Raw genomic sequence first — 13,540 nt, forward strand, 5'->3', positions numbered from 1 at the left:
CTACTTTAAGTCAGTTATTCGTTATGGCATAATATTCTGGGGAAATTCAGCAAATGTCACTAGGATCCTAGTATTACAAAAGAAAGTAATTAGAAATGTGTGTTGCAAAAAAACGGGAATCCTGTCGACCACTGTTAAAAAATTTAAAAATCCCCTCACTATACATATATGAGATGGTGGTGTTCCTATACAAAAATCAACATACACTAGACACTTTCCGTTTTGACCACAACTACAGCACTCGCCACAGAGATAACTTCAAACTTCCAACACATCATTTAAAACTTTATGCCCAAACCCCAGAGTATATGGGGTTAAAAATTTTCAATAAAATAAAAGGCAGTAATATATTTAAAATGGAGATTGGTTCACTGAAAAGATTGCTCTTTACTCTTCTGGTGGAAAAGTGTTATTATTCTGTCGATGAATTCATTGAGGACAGCTTCACAATCTGAACACAGGGATTGTATTACATGTATTATTTTATGTCCATGTGTAGCTGTAACTTAGAAATGTAAAATATAATGTAAACTTTTATATTTTTCTTAAAAAATTGAAAAATGTTTCTTTTGTAAACCTTGGCATGTCTGCAGTACATCAAATCAAATGATTTGAAATTTGTATAAACCACATATCACATTAGTTCACTGACACCAAGAATAAAGCAGCTGAACTGATTAGTACAAAAATATGGAGCCCTGCCTACCGGGGTTTCATTTGGTAAAACAAGTACGGAACACAAATGATTTTCACAAACTATGTGAGAGATTGTTTTCAGCCTAAACTCTCCCTTTCGAGTCAGATCACCTGATGACACATTTGCTATCACAGAAATAATTCTTGGCTATGTTGAGATATTGGAAGGTGATTGGAAGTATTGCACATTACTCGGCTATGGCGACGAATATGCTACTATTATTGGTGACATGATACAAAAGCCATCTGCTGCTGACAAAATTGATATGGCGAAAGCTACCTTGCTTGAGCAAATAGCTAGGTTCCCAGAATAGCAGATATTGTGACTGGTACACACAGAAAACCTGTGCAACAGCATGGCTTCACAGTTTCGGAGACTTGAAAACTGATAGTTGTGAAAAACATGTCAGATAGTTCACTTTGGGTAAGTAAGACGACAGCATATTCAATCAGTGATGATTTCATATGAAAATGACACATGGGAAATCAAATTACAAAGAGGGAATAGAATTTTTGCAATTCTGCAACAAAAGCAATACTGTTATGGAAGGGACAACAATGGTAGCACTAGTCCCCATCCGACCTGCTGCAGTAACAAGTTGCTGAATGGAGCTGAGCACTCATGGAAGTATATGTCAATGATGTCACAGGTAAAACAAGGCCACAACAACAAGTGGTAGTACTTGACACAGTCTCACAAATGTCAGGTGCAGCCTACCAATAGGTACTGTGGGCCGTGGCACACCAGTAGAGATGGGTTGGCCAAATAAGTTTAGGACGACCTAAGGAGGACAGCTGCAGTTTCTATGTCATGGACAAGAGATCAAACCAGCATCTTCTTATTGACAACAGTTCAGAGGCAAACACCATCCCCAAAGAAGCATCTCAAGCAGAGATTTTGGATACCATACTCCAGTTGCACACTGAAAGTGACACAAACATCAGACTGTATGAACTGTTGCACTCACAGTGGACCTTAGACTGCACGCAGTTTTCACCTTGCATTTCAAAATTGTGGACGTAAATCAGTTGCTACTGGGTGCAGATGGCAAACTTAGGCACACCGACAGGAAATTCGTTGGTACGAATCATTGGCAGACTGCCTACACACACATTCAAATAACAGTGCATGTGCTACTGTTCCCAGTGTTATCGGTGTTTTCAGTGTTACAAGTGTTTCTTAGGATAACGAGGACCATTAAACATGATATGGTACACAAGTTAAATACTATACAAGACAAGACTAGAAGAAGTCTTGCTGGCTAGCTATGGACAGGTCATGAGCCACCAAGGCCATTACAAATGAATTAGTACAAGCAGAAATAGTTCACCTGTGGTCAACCCCATATATTTAGTGCAAAGAAAATGGGAGTTCATACTGCCTATGTTGGAATTACTGAGCTCTTAATTCCCAAAATGTACCCAATCAGCTCATTATACCGAATGCACAAGATTTTGCGTATGTTACCAGGATCCTCCATATTCAGTGTTTCTGACTGGCAGAAAGCATATTTGCAAAGTCCTGCGGCCTATGAAGACGCATGACAACCCCTGATAATTACACCGTTTGGGCTATACAAGTTTCTTTTTGTGCCCTATCGATTAAAAAATGCCACACATACTTGTTGATATTTTGTAGATAAAGTCCTTCATAATTACCCATTTTCTTTTTCTTATCTAGACAAAATCCTAGTATTTTTTAGGTCTCTCTAAGAGCAAAAGGACCAGGTACACCTAATTTTCGAAGTCTTGCAACAATTTTTAATAGTGTGGAAGGGGAAAAATGTCAATTTCATAAATCTTTCTAGGGAACTTTGAGACAAAGAAGGGGATTAGACCGACACACCTACAAAATGGACATTATCTGACACGTGCCTACACCAAAGAACTTCCATGATTTAAGATGCTTCATTGGTACAATCAGTTTCTATTGTTGACACATACCTCAGACTACAGGAATACAAGTGTCATTAACCGACACATTTCGCTGTCAAAGTGCTCATGGCAAACAAACTGTCACGAACCAGTAAAATGCGACATGCATTTGAATGAATAAAAGGTAGTTTACATCAAGCCATAACATGGCGCATCCGGTGTAATCAGTGCCTTTGTCAGTTACCACTGATGCTAGCAAAACTACTGTAGGTGCAGTCCTACAGCAAACAGTCATTGGTCAGTAACAGCTGATATAGTTTTTCTCTCAATAGCTCATGGCACTGCAATATAAGTAGTCAGCTTATGCAAGAACCGTTAGCACTTTATGAGGTGATCAGGTATTTCTGAGAAGACATTGAAAGCAGACAAGTAACAATTATTACGTTCCATTCCCATTAGTGCACTTTCTTAATCCAGGCAAGGACTGTACCTCATGCCAATTCTGCCACCTTGACTTTATTGGCCAGTTCACTGTGGATGTACAGTATCTTCAGAGTGGGAACAACACCTCATCTGATTTTATTTCATTGCTTAATGCAGCAACAATCAGCATCAGTTAAGAAGAGCTCACTACAATGCAACAGATAGGCCTGCAAATCAAGGAATTACTACGAGAGGTGGCGCAGTGGTTAGCACACTGGACTCGTATTCGGGAGGACGACGGTTCAATCCTGTCTCCAGCTATCCTGATTTAGGTTTTCCTTGATTTCCCTAAATCATTTCAAGCAAATGCCGGGATGGTTCCTTTGAAAGGGCACGGCCGATATCCTTCCCAATCCTTCCCTAACCCGAGCTTGCGCTCCGTCTCTAATGACCTCGTTGTTGACGGGACGTTAAACACTAACCACCACCACCCTACTGCGAGAGGTGGCTGCAGGACTTATGTTAGAGCGGTTATGATCCACAGAACAGCTACTCAGTTATGGTGTGACATCTTCCAAAATCGGTAATGTCTAGTAGTCCCACAAAAATTTCGTACAACCATTTCAACAATCTGCATAACATGGGTCACCCAGGTGTATGACCAATTAAAAAATTAATAATGGGACATTTTGTCTGGCCAAAGTGAAGATAGGCTTCAAGCTGAGCACCCAAGTGTGCATCAACTGTCAATGGAGTAAAGTAGGCTGCCAAGTGTACTGCAGGCACAGCAAATATCAAATACTTAAAGAGTGATTGCAACATGTCTGTCTTGATCTTTTGAGGCCTCTGACTGAATCAGAAAGTTATCATTACATACTCCTGGCAACATATCTGTGGTGCCTCTGGCATAAAGTGCCATATCTTTGAACTCAGCATCTTTGTACTACCTGTTGTTCTACGCTCCCTCGATGTGCAACTTTTGTACTGCCATGTTGTCCTTGCTTACTTCGGTGCTAAATAAATGTATAAACGACATCTAAAGATTGTTATTACTCCAGAATGAGATTTTCACTCTGCAGCGGAGTGTGCGCTGATATGAAACTTCCTGGCAGATTAAAACTGTGTGCCCGACCGAGACTCGAACTCGGGACCTTTGCCTTTTGCGGGCAAGTGCTCTACCAACTGAGCTACCGAAGCACGACTCACGACTGGTACTCACAGCTTTACTTCTGCCAGTATCCGTCTCCTACCTTCCAAACTTTACAGAAGCTCTTCTGCGAAACATGCAGAACTAGCACTCCTGAAAGAAAGGATACTGTGGAGACAAGGCTGTGGCTAAGCCGTTCTGCCCATGCCGGTCACTGGATCAGCCTCCCCCCTCCCCCCATCACTCCGTGGTTACACCATGATCCATGATCACCTTGTGCCCACTTTTGTAACAGCACTGGCCGTTCTGCCCATGCCGGTTACTGGATCAGCAACCCCCCTCTCGCCCCCCCCCCCCCCCTGTAGATGCCCTGCGACCGCCTTCTGCCCACTGTTGTTGCAACGGCACCGGCCTTTGCATCTTCGCTGTGTTCGTCATTGGGCCTGCAATTTGGCCACCTCCCCATGCAGACAAGCGACATACCATCCACCGCTACTGCACTCCCAGTGTCGGGGGGCTTCCTGCCCCACACACAGATCTTCGCCTGCCAGTGCTGCATCAACATGTGCTACTTGGCAGGTTTACTAAGCTGCCTGCTTTGCAAAAGGACAACTATAAGGCATGGTGGATCACCTACTGGATATCCCCGGGATTCTGGACACCGCCGCACATTTTGTCTGCCATGTGAGTCACCTCCACAGTCATCCAGACCTCATCAGTGATCTGCTGCTCTCTCCGCCTGCCTCGACCAAGGATTTTACGGTGAAAACATTGCTCATCGAGCGCCTTTCTCGCCCACCACCAGAGGCTATCCACCACATTATTCACGACGAGCACCTTGCCGGCCGCACACCCTCACAGCTTCGGTGGTGCCTTCGTGCATTAATTGATGATTAAGCATTACCTGATGATGCACTTTGGACCTTGTGGATGGTCAAACTGCCTTCAGACCTACAAGTTCATCTGCTATCTCATGTTGCCGACCCTCTCTAGTTTCGCCTACGCATCGCCGACCAAGCCTACACTATCATTTGTCACCAATGCTGCCACGGACGACATCTCCATCACCATCAGTTGACATGCCTGCACCATTGGTTCTGTGCTTTGCTGGCTGAGGCCAGCATGCTTGCCTCAGCACCTCAGCAGCCTGTCAGGAGCTGCCACCTAGCGGCCTACAGGAGGTACTGCCTGCAGCCTCCCAACAGCAGCCGACCCTGCCCGAGCAGCAGCCCAAGTGGCCACAAGCAACGATTCAGCCAGCTGCGGCCTCCTCCCACTCCTCACCGTCTCACTTTCAAGCGTATAAACTATGCTGGTACCATGCTACTTATGGGGATGCCGCACATAACTGTCGCGTGCCTTGTGCCTACCCAAATGATTCCGGTGGGCACGTTTAGGCACCACGTCCTGACATGATCCTTCATGGTGCCTACCATTCACTCCAGCGGTGTGACGTCTCTACATCACTGACTTGTCATTGGGCACTTGCTTTCTCATCAACACTGGCGCCGTCGTCAGCATTATTGTGGCCAAGAATGTGGGCAAGATGCTTTCCCCAGCTAACCTCACTTTTATTGCTGATTATCATTCCCCTGTTGTGGTCCTGGGCTCCATCAAGATGTCTCTTTGCCTATCACCAGTCGCCACCTCCCTTTGGACTTTCCATGTCGCTGACATGGATGAACCTGTGATCAGGTTGGACTTTCTACACCATTATGAACTTTCACCAGACCTGCAGGCTGCCGCGCTCTGCCATGCATCTAGTTCTACTGTTCCGTGCTCGACTGCGCTCTCCACATCCCTCACTATGCTTTCCTCATCCACATCTTTGCTCAAGTGTATTACTGAATGGCTCTCTGATTTGTCAGATGTATGCTCACAAATCGTATGTTAGAAACCTAGGCATCTTAAATGCTTCCAAACTTCTACGTGCAAAAGAAACCGTTCACGATTTGTTGGTTTCAGGCATGCTCTGAGCATCCAACAGCAAATGGTCTTCACCTATCTACCTTGTCCATAAGATGGACGGCTCCTTACGCATGTGCGGGGACTACAGATCTGTTAATGCTTGGACAATTATCATTAACTATCCCATTCCTCATATCCATGATTTCACGCAATTACTACATGGCTCCAAGTTCTTTTCTGTCTTAGATTGTTTGAAGGCATATCACCAAATCCTATGCACATGCCGGATATTCCGAAGATGGCCTATTTGAATACTGTTACATGCCTTAGGCTTGAAAAATACTGCACAGACATGGTAGCGGTTCATTGATTCCATTTTGCTACCTCTGCTTTTTTGCTTTTGCTTATTTGGATGACATTCTGATTTTTTCCTTCTCTGCTGAGGAGCACCAGGTTCACCTCAGTGCTGTCCGTTCGGTCATCATGGCCAATGGTATGGTGATCAACCACAATAAATCTCAACTTTATTCTACATCAGATACATTACTAGGCCATACTGTCTCGGCGAATGGCCTCCAACCAATGGATTCTCATGCCGAAACCTTTCTCGCCCTGCCTCTTCATGAAGATTATGCTCAACTCTTTAGTTTTCTCGATAGGGTAAACTTTTACTGACGCCATATCCCTCAGGTTGCCTCTGTCCAATCGGCCCTCACAGACGCCCTCTCCAGCAGAAATACCATGGGGAAACAGAAGTTGGACTGGATCAAACCCATGCATTTGATAATCTCAAAATTCTCCTCGCCAAAGATGTCACACTCGCCCATCCCGATCCTGAGGCCCTGGTTTCTATTACAACTGATGATAGTGACTCAGCTGTGGGCATTGTTTTACAACAGCACACTGTCAACTCCACCCAGCCACTCCCCTCCATTTTGAAGAAACTTAGAGCCAGTGTAAATTGTCGGTTTTCATCCGTGAACTTCTTGTGGTTTATGGGGCAATCAAACACCTCTAGAGTGACCTCGAGGGGCAACTTCCACGATATACTCAGATCACAAGCTTCTTCTGGATGCAATACACTAACTGGCTGAGGACCTTCTACTGAGATGTTTCCACCATATGGACTATATTTGTCAACATTCCTTGGACGCTTGTTACATCTGCGGCATGGGGAATGTTGTAGCTGACTATGTATCTTGTATCTTGGCACTTACCACACCATTGAACTCAGATGACCTCGCCTGACTCCAGACCGAATACAGTGATACACAGCGATTCGTTTCAGACAGTGAGTCATTGTTTGCTATCCAACCTCTAGTCTGCACAGGTCGACGACCCCTGTCCTTTGTGATGTTTCTATGGTCACTCGTTGCCCCTTGGTATCGCCCACTCTTTGGCACCGAATCTTCAGTGCTTTACACAACTTGGCCCACCCCGGAACGCAAGCCACGATGAGGCTAGTCACTGAATGCCCATGTGGCCTGGCATGCTGCACAACTGCCACACTTGGACTCGCGCGTGTGTCCCATACCAAAGTAGTAAAGTCGGCAGCCTCCACTAGGCAAGTTCAGTATCCCAAGGGGTTGCCTTCAACATGTTCACATTGACGTGGTTGGGCCACTCCCCCCTTATGAGGGGTACAAATACATATTATCTATGATTGACCACAATACTCATTGGGTCGAGGCGGTCCCTCTCGTCAACATAACAGCAGAGACCATCGCTTGCTCTTTCATATCTGCATGGGTCGCGAGCTTCGCCGCCCTTTTTCCCTCACTACTTATCAGGGACGACAGTTCAGATCCACACTTTTTGCTCAACTGTGCGAGCTGTGCCGTGTAGCCAGATTCCACACCACAGCCTATCACCTGCATGTGAACGGCCTGGTCGAACGGTGGCACCGAACTCTCAAAGCTGCGCTCATGTGCCACGGTGGGTTATGGTCCAAGGCCCTTCCTTGGGTCTTACTCAGCATCTGTTCTGTCCATAACGAAGGCCTGAATGCATCACTGGCAGAGATTCTATACAGAGAATGCTGCCTCCTTTCAGCAAAGTTTGTGGAGGACGCACCACCGGCTGCCGCCATCGGTCTTCTGGCCCTTGTGGAATGGGTACATGTGCACATCGCTTGACTATGCACCCCCCTGCCGCACCCTCATTCCACGCCAGTGGTGTTCGTCCACAAGGACCTTGCATGTGAATTCGTGATGCTGCGCAATGACTCCGTGTGAGCGACCTTGCAACCACCTCATTCGTGCCTGCACCACGGTGTGAAATGCTCATAATTCATCTAACTGGACAATCTCAAACAGTTTCTGTTAACCACTTAAAGCTGGCATGGTCCCTCCCCGATGTGCTTTCCGACGCTTCCAATCTGCCTGCCGTCACTGCCGCTCTGCCTCCCCATGCTGCAGACGCTTCCGAGTGACATTCCACCGCTTACGCAGCTGTTCGACACACGAGACTCTGGCAGCACGGGTTCCAATGCGCTCACTTCTCACACTGGACGCCGTCTTCAACTGCTGCACTGGCACGACGATTACGAGTTCTGGTCAGGAAGCTTCCCTCTAAAGTGTGTTATTACTGCCCTACGATACATGATAACCACATATTGTATAGCATGCTGAGTAGAAGCCACTAGCTGATATTCCACCAGAAACAATGGCAAATGTGTTACTGTAAACCAGGTTTATCCCATTTTGGCTGCCCTGTGCCTATTACAATAGACCAAGACTGCCAGTTCTAGTCTCTCCTGTTTTCAGAATCATGCAGCCTTTGCAGTGTCCAGTGCTTCTACAGGTACATCAACATCTCAACTCTGCAAATTGCCATGAGGTGCACTGCAAAATGTACATCCCATTGTAACAGTTATTAGGGTTTCTTTCTGTTCCATTCATGTATGGCACACAGGGAGCATGATTGTTTGAATACCTCTGTGTGTGCAGTAATTATTCTAATCTTATCCTCATGATCCCCATGTGAGCAATACGTAGGGGTATTAGTATATTCCTACAGTCATCATTTAAAGCTAGTTCTTGAAAATTTCTCTGCATAGTTTATGACTATCTCCACGAGTATGCCAGTTCAGTATCTCTGTGAAGCTCTCCCGTGGATTAAGCAAACCTGCGACCATTCATGCTGTCCTTCTTTGTATATGTTCAAAATCCTCTGTTAGTCCTATCTGGTGCATGTCCCACACACCTAAGCAACATTCTAGAACTGGTGAGTTGTAAGCAATCTCCTTTATAGACTGATTGCACTTCCCCAATATCATACCAATAAACTGAAGTCTGCAACTATGTGATCATTTGATTTTCTGTCCCTACAAAATCTTGAGTCCAACAGTGATTTATGATACTGTAGTCATAGGATACTATTTCTTTTTATTTTGTTAAGTGCAAAATTTTATATTTCTGAGCATGTAGAGCAAGTTGCTAGACTTTGCACCACGCTGAAATCTTATCAAGATCTGACTGAATATTTGTGCAGCTTCTTTCAGAATAGTTCATTTTGGACAATGTCATCATCTGCAAAAAAGCCTGATTTAACTATTAATATTGCCTACAAGGTAATCGATACACAACATGAACAGCAAGGGTCCCAACACGCTTTCCTGGGCACACCCAAAGTTACCTTCACATCTGACAATAACTCTCCACCCACGATAACATGCTGTGTCCTCCCTAACAAAAAGTCCTCAATCCAGTTACAAACATCACTTTATACCCCATACAATCGCACTTTTCACAATAAGCATAGGTGTGTTACTAAGTCCAAATCCTTTTCAGAAATCAAGAAACACTGCATCTACTTGATTGCCTCGATCCAAAGCTTTCAGTATTTCTTGTGAGAAAATCGTGAGCTGGGTTTCACATGATCCATGTTTTCAAAATCTGTGCTGGTTGGCATTGAGGTCCTTCTGCTCAAGATACCTCAGTATGTCTGAGCTCAGAATATGTGCTAAGATATACAACAAATCAATGTCAGGGATATTGGATAGTAGTTTTTTGGATCACTTCTACTACCCTTCTTGTAGATGGGTGTGACGTGTGCATTTTTCCAAGAACCGAGCATGGGTTTTTGTTTGAAGTTTCTACAATAGATTACAGTTAGAAGAGGAGCTAACTCAGCCACAAATTCAGTACAGAATCTGATGGATTCCATCGGGGCCAGGAGCTTTGTTCAGTTTTAACAAATGGCTTTAGAATGAAGCTTACTACCCACAGAGCAATTGTAGTGATGGAACCTTTCCCTCAAGGCAGCAATTATGCACCACAAGGAGCAGTACACAAAAGCCTTGCCTTGGGTGCTCCTAGGTATTAGAACAGCTTTCAAGGACAGCTTACAAGCACTGTTAGTAGGAATCTTATATAGTGGATGCCTCAACCTTCCGGCAGGGATTTCTCTCTCCTGCACCGTTACTGACTACTACTTATTTAGTTGTTTTAATCCAGTAAATTAAACAGCACAATCCACTTACAAGGAGGTCAAAATGTTTCTAGCCTAACAAATAAAGAATGATAGAAATTTCTTAATACCAATTTATTTTTCAATATAATACTTGTGTACACTAATACACTTGCGGACACACTCAGATATCTTCTGCAAACCATTCAAATAAAAGGTCTTTGATTTTGAGACCAACCAAGCATTCACAGCATCAACCATTGAATCATCATCCTGTAAGGTGGTCTTTTAGGTTTGGGAAAAGAAAAAAGACTGATGGGGCCAAATCCAGAGAATATGGCATATGATATAAAAATTTGAACCCGCAGTCATGCAGTTTTTCCAGTGTTGTAAGGGCTTTGTGAACTGGTGCATTGTCCTGATGCAAAAGAACTCTGTGCAACAATTTTCTGTGCCTTTTTTCATTATCTCTTCTCTCAAATGATGCAGGAGGGTGCAATAGTATGGCGCATTGATAATTATGCTCTTTTGCAGGTAATCCACCATAATTACCCCATCTGCATCCCAGAAGACTGGTGCCATCACCTTACCGGCTGATTTTTGCACCTGAAAGTTTTTTGGAGTAGGGGATGAAGGATGTTTTCATTGTTGTGACTTGTTTTGTCTCAGTATCAAAGTGGTGAACCCACTTTTTGCCCATTGTCACATACCTGCAAGAAACCTGTCTTCCTGCGCTTCAAATTAGTGGACGACTTCTTCACAACACTGCACACACTCCTGTCTCTGATCTGCATTCAAGTCTTTTGGGACCCACTGAGATGAAGTTTTCTGCATTCCCAAAATATCCACAACACTGTCATGAGCACACTCATGGGAGATTCCAAATTTGGTTTCAATGTACTGCAATGCTGTTCGACGATCCTGCAAAATTGTATCGTGATTTGCAGTCACTGTTTCACCGGTGACAATGGTGGCTGGCATTCCTTTCCTTGGGGCATCTTCCACACTTGTTCTTCCACGTTTGAAGTCCGACACTGTCCTTAATGTGTATTCCACATGTCCTCTGCAATTGCCTTGGGAGTCATTCCCTTCAAATAAAGATATTCAATCACAGCACAGTTCTCGATTCTCTTCATATTAGCCATTTTGCTTACACTATGCTATACAACATATCCAAGTGGCAAAACTAACGAAGATGGAGCCGTGAAATTTGACTTGCATACCCAAAGAGTCACCATAAAAGTAGGCGGTGGTGTTTGTGCGAGACATTAAGGTAACTATCTCGGGCGAGAAACTTTTTGACCATCCCTCGTATATGTAATCAGCTTCTGCAACAACATGGTGAACATGTCTTCGTAAACAAAGCAGACTGAGAATACATTATGCTCCAGGATTACACAGTCCACAGTTCTACAAGCTTCTTAGATAGGACCAGATTCAACCCTCAAGTGAGGAGAGCGTACCTTTTACATTGTGCTACGTGGGAAGCCTTCCACAGTCTTCTTATATTGATTAAAACCCACCTGGTTCCTGCAGAATATGTCAAAGAGCAATATGGAAAATACAGTACTGGCTGACCAATAGTTTCAAGGGATAGAAGAAACACTACAACCCAACGTCAGCCACTTATACCAGAGGAGATCAAAGTTCTACGGCTTCAGAGATTGATTGACACAGACCACAACTGGCATTCACATTATGAGTAGGACCATAGGGCTCGTCACAACTTCTGTCAAGTTGTACTACTGAACTAAAACTGTCTGAACAGCCCTCGGAAGGCCCAACGGTACCGACCCAACTGCCATGTCATCCTCAGATGATAGGCATCACTGGGTGTTGATATGGGGGCTTGTGGTCAGCACACCACTCTTCCGGCTGTTGTCAGTTTTTGTGACTGGAGCTCTGCTTCCCAACCAAGTAGCTCCTCAATTAGCCTCACAAGGCCAAAAGGCACCCCCACTTGCCAACGGCACTCAGCAGACCTGGAAGGTGACTCATCCAAGTGTTAGATAACCCAACAGTGCTTAACTTCGATGATCAGGCAGGAACTGGTGTTACCACTGCAGCAAGGCCATTGGCATCAGTTGGACTAGTCGGGCACCAAATACCCTCTTACCTGCAAGAAATGACCAAGCTGCTGTTCTGCAAAAGTAGCCAGCCACAAAAATAACTGGCCAGAAGAGAACATGGAAGAAATGACCCAGTTCTCTGCTTTGAAGCCTACCACAGCATGGTCACACTCTGGCAACTGAGTGAACAGGAAGCGGAAGCTCTAATGCCACAGCCAGATTTTCCTATTGGTGCTCTGCACTGGAGAGGAAGAAACTCTGTGTAGACTTTGCCCTCCAAGCAATGGCTTATTGTGTTAAAATCAGTGTGTAATTATCTTTGTCAGACACTCTTTGAGTTTCTTGATGTCTTCGGGGGTTTGCATGAGAGTTCAGTTTCTTCTTAGCTGTTTGATAGTGCAGATGCCTTGTACATCTACTCCACAATTCTATAAATAAATACTGTTAATATTTTACCTGCAACCAGTGCAAGTGTCTTTCCTGCTACCTACCTAGAATCCACAAATGCCTGTGTACATTACATCTGCAACACCCATTTATTTGACCACATCAGTACCTTGTACAACCAATTAGGTTCTTTGTGGACAGACACGTTACGTGATTACCATACACTATATCTAATATATCGTCATCACTGATGATGGATTTAGGGCTCTGAGTGCCTTTCTGAAAATTGCTCAGTCCTCACATCGTTTGGACTCTGTAGATCGACTGCTTCCTTCTTGCACTATGTTCAGCTGTGGTTCACCCATTCCTACTAACATTGTCAAATAGTGGCATTGTTCCTGTTCAAATGTATAGTGATTCATTCATTACTCTAACCCACTTCTTTTACTCCAACTACTAGTCCTCTTTCAAATGCTGACATTTGCTTATATTGTACAAACACATCTGTGAGGCATAGTTACTGCCCAACCGAGTACACAGAATGAAATTCACAAGGACTTTATGCCTTGGTATAAACATCTCCATTTACTCTCCATGCCAGCTGCACAGTGAAACTGCACTACAG

The 13,540-nt window shown here is 44.4% G+C and overlaps 1 non-coding gene across 1 annotated transcript; it reads right to left on the minus strand.

Annotated features, from left to right (window-relative positions):
- Positions 1 to 4,117: 4,117 nt before the first annotated feature.
- Positions 4,118 to 4,192, minus strand: Trnal-caa (transfer RNA leucine (anticodon CAA)). The gene has a single exon. It is a non-coding gene; the product is annotated as a tRNA-Leu (tRNA).
- Between the last annotated feature and the right edge of the window lie 9,348 nt (positions 4,193 to 13,540).

Source organism: Schistocerca gregaria, chromosome 5 (genome assembly GCF_023897955.1).
Source record: "Schistocerca gregaria isolate iqSchGreg1 chromosome 5, iqSchGreg1.2, whole genome shotgun sequence".
NCBI lineage: Eukaryota > Metazoa > Arthropoda > Insecta > Orthoptera > Acrididae > Schistocerca > Schistocerca gregaria.